Consider the following 12,711-nt stretch of genomic DNA (forward strand, 5'->3'; position numbering starts at 1 on the left):
CAGTGCAACACACTGAGTCTGAATGTAAGAAGTCAGCATCCCACTACTTCTGCCTATGAAACTTCATGATGTGGATAGATAAAAACAGAACCTGTAAATTGAAACATTGGAGTAAATAATTGAAGCGACTGGGCTCACAATGCCTGTTCATCACAGACCTTATTATCTACTACAGTGATCTATGTGTATGTGCTACAGTACCACTAGTGCAGTCCTTTCCAAATATAACCTACTGTCCAAAGACATCATTTACAGTCATTTAAAAACCTGTAGCTTTATCATCTTTAAGGAGAGACTCCGACTATAAATGGGCAACAGAGAGAAGACTTTGCTCACAGTGCTTCTGCATGTTCAGCTGAAGGAATAATGGAAGGTTACTACTAGCAACCTTCCATACACAAAAATTTACAAATCCCATATGCTACTGGGGCAGCAGAAGGATGATGACATATTCCTCCCCCCACTGCTAGGAATGAGCCTCACCACTTCGTGTTTTCTAGGCTCCTTAGGAATATTTGTATTGTCAACACAGAGGGGCATCCTTTGAAGACATCAAACACTGAACAGAGCTCCTGATCCTGCAAACATCTGCTTAAAGTTAAGCACAAACCTAAATGTTTGAGTATTTGCAAGACCAGGAGCCTGAGTTCGCCAGTCCTGCCTCCACTATATCTGAAGAACAATCTTATGCTGGGTAACAATACAAGTTTGTCATTGCGCCTACTGAAGGGAAGACTGCACAAAACCTTTCACCAGACCTGCATGAGCTGCTCAGGATCATAGGAATAGGCCCTAATTTTGCTGTAAGACACGGTATCAAGTAGATTTACCTGGCTCTGACATATTCATTTTTATCTAGTGTGTATCCCAAAAGCATCTCATCCATCTCACCAGCCATATGAGTTAGGGTTACCATACGTCCAGATTTTCCTATGAATAGCATAGCTATTAGAATAGAATAGCTAGCATTCAGACAGGAAAACGTAATGCTACAAGCAGCGCACAGGGGCATGCAGCTCATCATGCTGCGCGCCGCCTGCCGCGAGGGCTCCGCTCCGGTCGGTGGGGAGGGAAGGACGAGGACTGCCCTGCCGGGCTTGCTGCAGGGCGCTCCCGTCCTCTGCGCCGCCGCGGCCGGAGCGGAACAAAAACAAAAACAAAAACAAAACAAAAAAAGCGGCCGTGCCGCCCTAGGATTGGGCGGGTGCCTGGAGCCGGCCCTGCCTCCCCCCCCACATAAGGTTCAGGGTAGAGCTGTAGTAGGTACAAGTTTGCTGGCCTAACTTTTCAAAAGTGACTAGTGAATGTGTGTGTGTGGGGAAAATCAAGCTTCTTTCAGATGTCAAGATGAGAACCCAAAGTCGCTACTACTTTTGGAAAATGTAGACTATGGTCTTCATCTCTCCATATCATCCCTTCAGGTATCAGCATGGGCAATGCTCTGGCAGTTGTGGAATCCCAATAACAAATCTTTCAGGTAAATGGGTAGCACTGTGCTACTCATTTAAGAAAAAATTCAAAATGCCAAAATTAACCACAAATAATTTAACCAATTTTACTAGTGATGTTACCAACCTCAACTTCACCCTCAATGGCTAATAGAGTTAGGTATAACCATCGTACCCGCCAATTACAGAACATCAACTAGTTTGATACAGATATGCACAGACACTCCACAGAACATGACCCAGAATCCATAGATGCAGGACATGACAGGTATTGAACATAAAGAAAACATTTTATGTAAAGTAGTTACAAAGGTGGTGGTGGTAATAGGGGAAAATATCAAGCAATCCACCCTTGTTTCAGAATTAGGACCCCCATGAATCCAAGAGTCACCCACCCTAAAAATTCAAAGTTTGTCACTCTCAGGTCCTGGTAGGGGGCGGGCCGGCTGAGAGGGAGACAGCCCCATGCAGCTCTGCTGGAGCGCTCCTGCCAGCAGGGGAGGCGAAGCAGCCCCCTGAGGCAGGGGAAGAGCTAAGCAGTCTAATGCAGGGGGCCCTGCTGGGCCTCGGAAGGCCCCGCTCCTGCTCCAGCCTGGCTGATCCTGCCACTCCCGAGGGGCCAGAGTGATCCCTGACTGGCCCTGGCCATGCTGCCAGCTCAGCCCAGTGCAGACAGACAGTCACCTCCCAGAGGGGCTGGTGAGTGTGGCCAGGGGCAGGATGTGGGAGAGTGGGTCTCTGGGGTGGTTTGCGGAGAGGCTCTGGGCAGTGAGGAGGTGGGGGGAAGGGGGAGGTGTGAGTTGGGGTGCTTGGAAGTGAGGGGGGGTCTAGACAGGGCACTGGGCAGTTGTGGTGGTGGGGCAGTGCGGTGGGGCAACTAAAAGTGAAACGCGGCAGGCTATCCCCATCGCCCACGCCAGTTCAGAGCTCCAAGGTGGGGGGTACCCCGCAGCTCCTGGCCACTGGGGGTGTCTAAGAGCACACAAGGTGTAAATCCAGCCTTGCCCAGACTACCTCATTTTTATATTCTCAGTACACCGGGGGAGGGGGGGGGAGGGGAACCCCACAAAACCCACAATATTTTACTTGCTTTCCTGGTAGAAAAACATTTTCTATGGTTATATTGTTTGTCATTGGTTCCAATATTTTATATCATTTATGTCTGCTGAATTCTCCCTTTGTTAAACCAAGATGGGGCACAATATACAGCACTTCCTAGGGAATTTGTTTTCTCAGATACAGTTAACACCAAATTGGAGGAGTGCAAGCTTTAGGGTCAGAGTCTCCCAGCCTTTTTTCACATTGAGTAACACCTTAGGTTTAGTTTCACGGGTACAACCCCGACCCCCTCCTCCCACCCCTGTAGTTCACCTGGGATCAGTTCCACGGGTGCAAGCCACTGTTCACATTGGTGTGGCCTAGCTGTGGTAGGGGTTTGCAGCAATGCAGCTACACCAAGGGCTAGAGACTCCCAATGCATTCTGTACCCGTCCCACCAAAGAAGTGGGATCATTTGCAGATCAATGTGATTAAAGTTATCAGAATCATGCTGAACAACATGAGTGTCATTTTACCACTCTCACAACTGTGGCTCAGAGATTGTGGATCAGAGTTCAGATAGTTCTCACTGTGCACAGGTAGGCTGCAGAAACCTTTTTGTGTTTCACAACTACAATAATGTACACTGAACTGAGAAAACATATGCAATGGTATCCCAGATATGGGACTAGTTATTGGTTGAACGTTGACCAGGTGCAAAGGGCGTGTGCATTGTCTAACCCTCCCTCAGCCAGATCTACAACATCCAAATTTGAGGATGAGGCAAAGCAACATTTGAAGTAAGATCTCGTCCCATTAGAGCTTCAAGCTGAGTTTTGATCAGTCCAGTTGGGAGAATATAAAAATGAAACGTTCATGATTCAGTCATGTGTACAGCAGCCAGTCCTCTAACTCCCAGCTGACTTGTCCCTTCAGCACACTGAAGGGAATGCCTGAATTGATTGAGTTAAATCTTCTATAAATATGTCTGTTTGTGCAAGAGGTCTACGATTACTCAAATGAAATGGATGTTCCTGTCTGTTTGTGGAAAGCATGGGATGGAACAATGGAAACACAGAGAGGGAGATGAGCCTGCACCCCTGATAAAGTAGCAGAGAATGCTTCTGTGACCCATGAGAGAAGGTTGAAAGAACTGGGCATGTTTAAGCTACAGAAGAGAAGGACGAGGGGGGACATGACAGTCTTCAAATACGTTAAAGGCTATTATAAAGAGGACAGTTCACCAAATACATGTTCTCCAAATGAAGGACAAAGGTAATTGGCTTAGTTTGCAGAAAGATTTTTCTAATAGCTAACCTAAATCTCCCTAACTACAAAGGATAGCTAGGTACTGGAATAGGTTACTACGGGAAGTTGTGGAATCCCCATCATTGAAGGTTTATAAGAAGAGGTTAGACAAACCTGTCACAGATAGTCTAGGTATATTTGATGCTGCCTCAGTGCTGGGGAGGGAGGGGGTGCAAATAGACTTGATGACCTCTCAAGGTCCCTTCCAGCCCTACATTTCTATGATTCTATGTGCCCTGCATAGGACAGGAATGTTGGTGATTTAGGGCTTGATCCTGCATTCATCATGCACCCAAAACTCCCAATGACGTGAGCAGGACTTCTGAGTGCACAAGGAATACAGAATTTGCATGGAGGGAACCCAAACTGACTTTGTGAAATAGGAGACTGCAGTTTCCTTCTTCTTGCAGCCCTAGATGGTACAGATGCAGGGCACCATTTCAGATTTTGGTAGGGTGGGACAACTTTAATTGTGATTCCAGGGGCTATTTAGGCACCTGAAAACTCTAGTTTTTTGACAGATAGCTTAGCAATTAGCTGAAGGAGCACTGTATCTAATGCCTATATAAAAGAAAGAAAATTAAATAAATATTAGACCCACTCAGCTCGAATACTAACATGTTCTGACATCTTGTGGCAAGTCACTTAAGGGGCACTCTGGCTAGGTTTAAAATTTTAATTTATGTTCTTATTTTGTTACTAACTCTGTGGAGAGAGACCCCATCAGGACTCCTGGGTTCTATCTCAGCTCTGGGAGGGAAGTGGGATCTAGTGGGTTACAGCAGGGAGGTGGGGGCAGATATATCTGGGTTCTATACAAGAATATCAGAACGGCCATACTGGGCAAGACCAATAGTCCATCTAGCCCAGCATCCTGTTTTCCAACAGTGGCCAATGCCAGGTGCTTCAGAGGGAATGAACACAACAGGAAATCAAGTGATTCATCCCCTGTGGCCCATTCCCAGCTCTTGGCAAACAGAGGTTACCAACACTCAGAGCGTGGTATTGCATCCCTGCCCATCCTGGGAAGAAATACTGAAGAAATACTTTATTTTAAATCTGCTGTATATTAATTTCATTGGGCAACCCCTAGTTCTTGTGTTATGTGAAGGAGTAAACAACACTAATTCAATTTTTCCACACCATTCATTATTTTATAGCCCTCTTTCATATCCCCCCTTAGTTATCTCTTTTCTATGCTGAAAAGTCCCAGTCTTTTTAATCTCCACTCACACGGATATCATTTCCATACCCCTAATAATTTCTGTTGCCCTTCTCTGTACCTTTTCCAAATCCAATACATCTTTTTTGAGATGGGGTGACCAGATCCACACACAATATTCAAGATGTGGGCGTGCCATGAATGTAGATAGAGGCAATATGATATTTTCTGTCATATTATCTATCCCTTGCCTAATGATTCCCAGTATTCTGTTAGCTTTTTTGTTGAGTGGATGTTTTCAGAGAACTATCCACAATGACTCCAAGATCTTTCTTGACGAACAACATGTAATTTAGACCCCATTATTTTGTATGTATTAGTTGGGATTATATTTTGCCATGTGCATTGCTTTGCATTTATCAACACTGAATTTCATCGGTCATTGTGTTGCCCAGTCACCCAGTTTTATGAGAGTCCTTTGTAACACTTTGCAGTCTGCTTGGGACTTTACTACCATGAGTAGTTTTTGTATCATCTGCAAATTTTGCTACCTCACTGTTTACCCCTTTTTCCAAATCATTTATGAATATGTTGAACAGCACTGGTCCCAGTACAGACCCCTGGGGGACACCACTATTCATCTCTCTCTCTCTCCATTCTGAGAATTGAGCATTTATTCCTACCCTTTGTTTTCTATCTTAACTGGAGTGCCTGGCAATGCTTTCAGGATCATCTAAGGGATCTTTATCTAATTTACAGACAAACCTTTTTATTATCTTAACCACCCTGCCTCTGTTTATAAACAAACTCCCTGCCCCAAGGATGGAAGCTGGGGCAGCATAGAACTCATCACATATCACACTCAAGCTGTGTTGCAGTTAAAAGCTCAGTCTGGGGCTAGGGTGTGTTCTGTGAGCAGACCTCAGGTATGAAACTGGGGGAGAGGGGGCAAGAGCTCCCCCTACCCTCCCTAAATAGCACCCCTATACAGATGCTCCTGTTTATGGGCTCGGCAGTAAGTGGAACAGGGGACCAGCTGTTCTGTGGTACTGTCCTCTGGTTAACCCCAAGGTTTTCACATACACGTATCTTAGAGAGCAGCATTAATGCCTGCAGAGTCCCTCCATGGTTGACGATGAGCAACCACAGGGAACTCTGCCAACTACAGTACAACAAAGCTCATGCCATGGTGGGGAGGGGGACAAGGAGGGAAAATCTGGTGAGGAAGGGAGGGAAAGACAAAGCACAGAGAGCCACATGAAAACGCAACCAATGCCAAAGAATGGCTTTTACTTCTGATGTGTTGGAACCTCATGCACTGCCTGCTCTACAGCCCATCTTCAGCACCATGGAAGAGGCCATGCTTCCTGGAAAATGTTGAGGTTCAGTTCACCTCAGTTTTCTGCCTTCTCTGACCCCATCCCCAGGGGATTTTTCTTAAGCGAGGAAGTGAACTGGCACCAACTCAGGGAGTTACTTTCCTCCCACCCAGTGATTTCAATTACATGTGGTATTTGTCCTAATTTCTTTTCTGAAGAGGTGTGAGATATCTGCTGGTGGGTGAAGGAGGGTCAGTCTAGAGCTGGTAATATTTAGTGCTGGACAATTTTATATACACGTCAGTAAAGCCACACAGGATGAAAAGATGCTATGCAAATGGTAAGAGGTTTATCATATCACAACAAACACTAGAAAAATATCATTGCACTTTACCCTATCCTATGCATGTGCACACTCAGAACCATAAAACAGCACAATAGGGAAATCCATCCCTGCAGAGGTGAGCCCTCTTTTCTAGGGGCCAAGTGCTGATCTCACTAAAGTCAATGGCAAGTTTTCCAATGAGTTCAATGGGATCAGGATTTGGCCTTTATTCAGTCTTGCCTGTATATTCAAGAGGACAGTACTCAATACTCAAGAGGACAGTATCATTTGCTGTAGCCACCCATTTAGTCCAGTTTCAGATCCCCACCTGTCATTTGTGAACAATTCATTTTCAGCAGAGTTCAGAATCAGTAAGAAAATGTCTCAGTTGGAGACATGGCTTACAGTCTAGCCTCCTGTGGTTAGATGTAACTTTACCCGCGTGGGGGCAGTGTGTAGCTGCACTGGCCCAGGAGCAGCCCAGAGCCACAATTCCTGCCTCGCTCCTTGCTCGATCTAGGAAAAGAGTAAATTACTACACCCTTTTTAATGCAGCAGTTTACTATCTGTGCATATAGTCAACTATTCTTGCCAGTGAGCAAGAATGTGTGCACACATGAACCAAGGCTCCTTCCAATCCCTGGTCTTCTCTGCCCACTTGCTTGTGGAGCAGAGGTAAGGGGGGTAACCAGGCATGCAGCCTCTCTCCTCCCCCCGTATTCAGGCCTGAAATCTGAACAACACAGAGCAAGGGAGTAAGGGAGGGTGAGAATCTTGCTCCCCTGTAAGGGGTATGACAATTTAGCTTATAGTCAACATCCCAGTGGTTACTCATATTTCTTGAGCAACATGAGCTAGACAACATTGCCAATACACAAATGGGTTCTCTGCTTACCACTGCTTTGCCTGTTTACTTATGAACAAATTTCATTTCGTTGTCTTACACTATGCTCTCAAAGGTAAAATTAAAGAGATGCAAAAAAACTATCTGACAACACCTCTTCAAATTAGATTCTAGTTACAAGGAGAAATGTACAGCTGAGGAATGCTAAGATTAGCACACAAAATTCATGTATGTCTTGACCTATGTGTGTACATTTACTGCACCTGCATGAGAAACAGGGCCATTATTTGTACAAGTAGTTACGTTCAGTGCCTAAGGATTGCATGCGGTTACCCAATTTCCACATGCAAGTACAAATGCACGTATAAACAGATTTATAGCACAACAATCTGTTGGAAGTCTGGCCCAGCAAAGGTCCTCTACATTTTGCAGCTTTGTGAAATAGTAAGAAGCCCTTCAGCATAGTTTACATAACTCAATGATTCACATGGTATATCTCTGAGGGCGCAGTTTGCTTGTTATATTCCCACCATACACAGCCTCTTTTCTGCAGAGGCAGAAATATTTTAATTTACCAAGTATATTATTACACACTTACCAGGAATCATCCATCAAAGAACACAATTAGAAGATTTTTTAATATTTTGAAACTAGAACAAAATGCAGGAAATCCCTCCAGACACTCAAACACCTTTTAAGAATGTTGAGAACTTTAGTCTCATCTCAGACAAGGTGACATTTTTGCATAAATCTTGGCAGTCCTTGTAGAAGAGCATGTACTGTGAGCATACTTTGTTTTTGCATTGCAAAAACAAAAAACAGGAAAATAATTTGACAGCTCTCTGCTGAATAGAACCTTGATGAGTTTAATTTATCATTAGTTTCACTGCTGTAAGATTCAAATGCCATTTAGGTTACACTGTAATGCCAATTTCCTAAATATTAACATACAAAAATCTTTGTTAACTTTAATGTATATACACCAAGGAAAATTACAATCTAAAAAACCCCTCTGTATTCAAGTGTGCAAAAGAGCAATTAGAGGAAGGTATATAAATATTTAAATGCACCAATAGTTTATATAGGGTCAAATGCAACCCCACCTGAAATCAATGCAAAGTCTCATTGACTTCACTGGATTTTGGATTAGGCCCACAATAAGTGAGAGAGAGAGAGTGGGGAATCACATGGTATGGTTCAAGAACAACCTCTGCTTTAATTTACAGTAACTTCTTACTTCTGCCTATGGGTCATCTGCAGCCCAGAATAGCCATAATACAAGGTACTACTGACATTCCCCCTTCCACTCTGACAGGCCCCTATGCCCGATACTGCAGCATCTTGCACTGAGGGAAAGTCTCCTGTATGCTATCAGACTCAGGCTAGGTCTACACTACCCGCCTGAATCGGCGGGTAGAAATCGACCTCTCGGGGATCGAATTATCGCGTCTCGTCGGGACGCGACAATCGATCCCCGAATCGACGCTCTTACTCCACCAGCGGAGGTGGGAGTAAGCGCCGTCGACGGGAAGCCGCGGAGGTCGATTTTGCTACCGTCCTTACAGCGGGGTAAGTCGGCTGCGATATGTCGAATTCAGCTACGCTATTCGCGTAGCTGAATTTGCGTATCTTAAATCGACCCCCCCCCGTAGTGAAGACGTAGCCTCAGGGTCAGAATTTGGCTCAATGTTTACAAATTAAGATGTAATACATTCGCCAAACCTGTTGATGCTCTTTCCAAGTTTGGAGGGATAGTAATGAGCTGACTGAGCTAGGAGGACACAAAGTGGTCTTAGACAAGTCAAAATATCACATTTAGGTATGTTTTAATGACTTGTAACTCAAAAGTAGTTTTTTCAACCTTTCCAGATAAAATACTGCTTGGCTTTTAGAGTCAGCCTGCTAATTGAAAGGCCCACCAATTTCGCTCAGCACCCCTCTAACTAAGCAAAAACTGGGCTTAAAACAGAGCTTGATTATAGCTTTTGCTATCATCTGTCTGCAGAAGATTATAGACCTGATTTTCATTTACACTAAAGCCCCTTTACACTGCCACCTTTAGTGTAAATAAGAACTAGGTGCTGTGGGTTCCATTCTGCAGTCACTTAATGCAGGGAACTGCCACTGAAAGCAAAGCAAAGCCCATGAAGTCAATGGAAGGGAATGCCTTTCCTTCAATCGGTTATAGCGGGCGATCCTCCAGTGCTTTAAAAACATCAAGCATTCCAGATTAAGAACAACTTCACTGCAGTGTTCTCCACCCTGCAAGTCTTGTAGAATGTCAAACCAAGATCAACATGTCTGTGCCATGTATTTTTAATTAGCCTAAGAATATTTGACTCTTCTACTGTAGCTTAAACCTGTTGCAGCAAATCTACACAGTATCTAACTACTAGAAAGTTTCATTAAAGATTAATACACTCCCAGTGGTTTTATTGAACCAAATGAGAAGTTTAAATGCACAAGCTTTTCTGAAAAAAAGAACGAGGAGTACTTGTGGCACCTTAGAGACTAAAATTTATTTGAGCATAAGCTTTCGTGGGCTAAAGCCCACTTCATCAGATGCATGCAGTGGAAAAGACAGTAGGAAGATTATATATATATATATATATATATATATATATATATATATATATATATACATATACATACACACACACATACACACACACCCCCCACATGAAAAAATGCATGTTGCCATACCAACTCTAATGAGACTAATTGATTAAGGAGGGCTATTATCAGCAGGAGAAAAACTTTTTTAGTGATAATCAGGATGGCCCATTTCAAACAGTTGACAAGAAGGTGAGAGTAACAGTAGGGGGAAAATTAACATGGGGAAATAGTTTTTAGTTTGTATGACGACTTATCCACTCCCAGTCTTTATTCAAGCCTAATTTAATGGTGTCCAGTTTGCAAATTAATTCTAGTTCTCCAGTTTCTTGTTGGAGTCTGTTTTTTTGTTGAATAATTGCGACTTTTAGGTCTGTAATTGAGTGACCAGGGAGGCTGAAGTGTTCTCTGACTGGTTTTTGAATGTTATAATTATTGACATCTGATTTGTGTCCATTTATTCTTTTGCAGAGAGACTGTCATGTTTGGCCAATGTACATGGCAGAGGGGCATTTCCGGTACATGATGGCATATATTACATTGGTAGATGTGCAGGTGAACAAGCCTTTGATAGTGTGGCTGATGTGATTAGGTCCTATGATAGTGTCCCCTGAATAGATATGTGGACAGAGGTGGCAACGGGCTTTGTTGCAAGGATAGGTTCCTGGGTTAGTGTTTTTGTTGTGTGGTTGCTGGTGAGTATTTGCTTCAGGTTCAGGGTAAAAACATGACAGAGAGAGAGAAAGAGAGAGATTGATCTGTGGTGAAACTTAGTAATAGTTGTTCCTATGCATTAAAGGACAAATACAGGACCCATCTCCTGACCCAAGTAGCCCTGCCAGTCTAGGTAGATGTGCAGGAAGGACAAATCCTCCTTCTGGTCATGGAGTTGCTCCACCAAGGTTAATGCAGCCCCAATGGATGAAATAGCCTCTGCAGTCCACCAAGCAGCACGCTGTGGAGGGAGGACTGCAAGTTCCACCCTGCCCTTACTCTCAGCCAGCTGAACCACAGGGTGATGCACCAGGCAGAAAGTCAGAAATAGAAGGAACAGTAAACCATGGTCTAATAGGTTAATTCAATTAGAGACATTCTTAAAACTGGGTGTCTGTGAAAGACAGGAACACGAATGTGTTCCATTAGAGGCTCAAGGAAGATAAATGTACACTGCACAGTGAAACTTGATTTGGTATAGAATCGTCGATACAAACTGTACTGCAAAATGGTTAATGGAATTAAAAGCTGTGAGACAGCAGACTATACACAATCCTCCCTAGTTGCTGAGCAGTCACAAAACACATTTTGGACTTCTTGATTGGGTTAGTTTATCAGGCAGAAAGAAAAGAGTGGGCACAGACTCCAGGTCTTTCTCCTGTTCTGTTTTTTTGTTGACACTCTAAATATAGCTCCAGCTCCTACATTGCACAAAGAAGGATTAACAGCAAAGAGCAACAGTACAGCTTATATGGATGTAGCCCTACTTTCAGAACGCCAGCTAAACAGAGAGCTCTATTTGGGACACCCCAGACAAAGCTGCTTTTTGTTACTATCAGGGAACCTGTCTTTTAATCCTGCCCTAAACACAACAAATTCCTTTGTGATGAAGGCTTTAGTCAAAACCACTGACCCCAGCTGGCCCAGGTGTTGGCCAAAGCCACAACAGAGCTGGGACCGGAGCTCTGAGGGGGGAGCAGATGTATCACTCATCAACTACAGCTGTTTTGCAACACAAGAGTGGAAACCAATTTGGACTCAGTAATCCTCTCTCCAAACACAAGTGCTGAAGTTCTGGCTACTTATCTCTCTTTAAACTCAGAGGCAGTTACTGTTCTCATCATGTCAATTTCACATATAGTTCTAGGTCAACTCAAACTGCATTTTTCAGCAAAAACTATTCGTTCGGAAAAAATCTTGCCCGGCTCTGCTCGGGATCAATCCTGTAAATACAGGACCCTGTTCTACAAAACCTTATTCATATGAGTAGTCCTTATTCATGGTTGTAGTCCTGTTGCTTCCAGTGTGAGTAGAGGTGTCAGAAAGCACTGCTTGTGTGACTGAGAATTAGCAGGATCAGGCCCTTCAAAAGAAATATGAAAGAAGGATGCAGATGGCTAATGCAAGATGTGCCATTAGTGAAAACAAGTCATGTTTGTCATTATGGCACAGTACCAGTTAGTTAATGTCTGTTGAGGATAGTACAAGAAGGAGGAGGAGCTATCAAATGTGCCAAATTTACTATATTAAAAAGTGAATTGGGCATCAGCATCTGTCGCAGCTAATCAACAAAATGAGATAAGTGGCGCAACAAATTATGCCCTTTTTAGTCAGCTAGCACTGTTGCCTCTTTTGTAAATATGAAGAGTTTCTACATTTGTTTTGCTAAATATTAAGCAGTAAAGAAAACAAACATCCAGTTAGCAAATTAAAGGCTTGATCCAAAAACTCTGGAAAGACTCTCATTGACTTATATGGGTTTGTGATCAGGCTCTAAATACATAAAGTACTGATCTATGTGGGCATCAAGTCCATTGAAAACTATCTAACTACTGCTAATGGATCAACTACCATATGGTCACAGGGCAGATATAGTTGGGGCCTGATTCTGCAAGCCCTAACAAAGGAGAGGAGTCCCAACTCATAAGAGAAATCACTAA

The 12,711-nt window shown here is 43.5% G+C and overlaps 1 protein-coding gene across 2 annotated transcripts in view; it reads right to left on the reverse strand.

Moving 5' to 3' along the window:
- RPS6KA2 (ribosomal protein S6 kinase A2) overlaps positions 1 to 12,711 on the reverse strand; it is a 460,922-nt gene that overhangs the window by 153,754 nt on the left and 294,457 nt on the right. The window lies entirely within an intron of this gene.

This window comes from Emys orbicularis, chromosome 3, assembly GCF_028017835.1.
Source record: "Emys orbicularis isolate rEmyOrb1 chromosome 3, rEmyOrb1.hap1, whole genome shotgun sequence".
Taxonomy (NCBI): Eukaryota; Metazoa; Chordata; order Testudines; family Emydidae; genus Emys; species Emys orbicularis.